Below are 2,850 nucleotides of genomic sequence, written 5' to 3' on the forward strand. Positions count from 1 at the left end.
AGTGGATACGATTCCGGACCATCACTCAACGAAATCGCATAAGACCAACAACCAGAATGTACGACGGCTCAAAGAAATGAGACAAACACAGACTACTTAATTTATAAAAACTCAACAAAGGGAGATTAGGCACAATTACTAAATTTAGAACCAATCACCGAAATGGAAGGTGAAAAAAATATCGAAGCAACAAATCCCTATCATAATGGTTCACGGTCATTACTAGTCCTCACATTAATCTCAACATGCCAATCATACAAATCAAACCACATTTCCAATATACATGCCACACCCCAGTTCATAAACATAAATTGATGTCGAAGTATTGGAATAACCATTCAATAGAACATATTCATAAAACCAATTCATATCCACACAGGATCATAATTATGACAACCTGGTAATTACCAATATCACATATATTAAAGTCACTCACCTGGAGTCCGTGCTAATGTACCCTAGCATGATAGTCAAGGCATCACGTTCTATCACCGCCTAACAAAGCACAAGTCCACGTTTAGATTTCCTTCGATAATTCACATACTCAAAATGCCAATCATACATGTCTCCCACAACAACATTTAATGAGGAATCAACCGTCGTTCTAATGTAGGGTCCATGATCTTACGTCATTTGCTTCATAAAATCCAATTACTAGATTTTCACTTATAAGTCCCTAAGGTCCTTAAACAATATCTACAATAGCATATTAAAATCTTGTCTCAATTCAATGATAAGATTGTCAATTGTTAGAATAATCAAGTGGCAGACCTGATCGATAATATATACAATCAACAACATTTTCATAAATCGAATGTCACATATCGGAAAATTCAACTTTTTTCCAAAAATTCTCAAATTTTACAAGAATGAAGATTTCAACAAGTAGAGTAAACTTTATACATGTGGCCGAGTCCAATTTGGCCAGGAAGGCCCTCAAATTGGTTCGCACCCAACGAAACCCTAAGGTGGGTGTTCTTTAATTCGGCTTCCTTGGTGTTCCAACGCCCCAAGCACCAGTTGGGTCTTGTTCTTGGGTCCAAGGGAAGTTGATTAAAGGTGATGGTGAATGGTGATACTCTCCGGAATGATAATTCGTCGTCGAGAACCTCCGGGTTCTCCTATGGAGTTCTACATGAAATAGACCTTAAAAACCCTTGATTTTTGGTCGAGAGAGAAAGAGGAAGGTAGTTGAGCAAGTTGTAGGTGAAGGAGATAGGAAAAATCTGAAGAGAAATAGTAGGCCTAAAATTGGCCGGTTTGAAAATAAAAAAAGGTTGGTGGTGGTACGTGGGTTCACCAAATGAAAAAAGTCTGCTGGTGGTGTCAACCTCTCCTCCTTCTTATTGATCCTTTCTCATCATTTAAAAAAAATCTGCTGGGTCCCCTTATTAGTGGCTGCTGCCTAACCTTTTTCCACCACCTAAATTGCCCAATTCCACTTATAATAGCCAGTCCATTAATCCAAAAAGGGGTTTGGGTCTTTTACCCATAAGTGGAAATTAAAATGATTCCCACATCTAAAGTTTCACCACTTCAAACGTCTGTAAGTATACCGTTATAATTCGGAACTTTCGCCTATGCGTTCCTGGGTTCAAGATTTATTTAAAAACACTAGTTGTAACTTCAAAATGTCAACGAAAGATAAAGATTGTTTATGAAACTTCCAACTCGATAACTAATCAATTACTGAACTTATAATTAGTGGAATTAAAATTAACTAATAAAGATAACATAATCGCGAAATACGAATTTCAATTTACGAAATACGTAATAAATGGTGAAATTCCGGGGATGGGATTTCACAATTTCTCCCAGCCTAACTGCCAACACCAGATCCTCGCCCCAAACGGCATAGTGTCCACTAGGTACGCACAAATACTTACGCCTCTCATAAATAACAACTTCATAGTATAAAGTCATCCATCGTCTATACTATAAAGAGGGGTTTCTAAAACATGTTCTAGCATCCTATCGTCATCCATCATATAGTCTACCAGTTCATGGTTTTTATAGAAAATACGATATTTTAAAATATAACTCAATATAGGCCAACAATTAATTCCTCACCAAAAACAAGACGATAAATAACATATTTCATAAATCTGCTTAACATAAAATCAATTAATAATTCGTAAGGCATGCATTTCATTTATGCAATTAAACTATGAAATTATGCAAATTTTAGAAAGGGTCCACTCACAAATACTCCTTAGCAGTAGAGTTGTGCGGATAAGGATTATGAATTCCCTCACTAGCAACTTCACCTAAGCACAAAAATGTAATAAATAAATAAAAGGATTTTCTAAAGGATTTGGACTTGAACTAAATAAAATAAAGGATTTGGTTTGAATGGGTTAAGGTCTAACGGGTTTTAGGATCCTATGATTTTTGGGTTAAAAGGGTTCGGGGTGAAAAAGAGTGGTTTAGGCTTAAACCCAAACTCACACTCACATACACGCATTGTACACACACACACAACCTGTGCACATACATGGGGCCTACACACACACACACAGCCCACATAATACATAGCCTACACACACACACACACACATAACACACACACATACACAACACATGCACACACACGTGGGTACAACACCCATACACGCACACACGGACACACACTCACACAACACACACATGTACAACATAACACACACCACACATTCACACATACAGCCCAAAACACACACACACATGGCCCATGCAGGGCACGGCCCAATCACACACACACACTCCATGCACAGGCATGACCCGCAAGCCAACAAATCAAAAGGGAAGAAAACGGGTTGGTCCAAGACTGGGCTAAGGCCCAAGGTTGTTTGAGAAGGCTTGAAGGACTGG

This window comes from Malus sylvestris, chromosome 13, assembly GCF_916048215.2.
Source record: "Malus sylvestris chromosome 13, drMalSylv7.2, whole genome shotgun sequence".
Classification (NCBI taxonomy): Eukaryota; Viridiplantae; Streptophyta; class Magnoliopsida; order Rosales; family Rosaceae; genus Malus; species Malus sylvestris.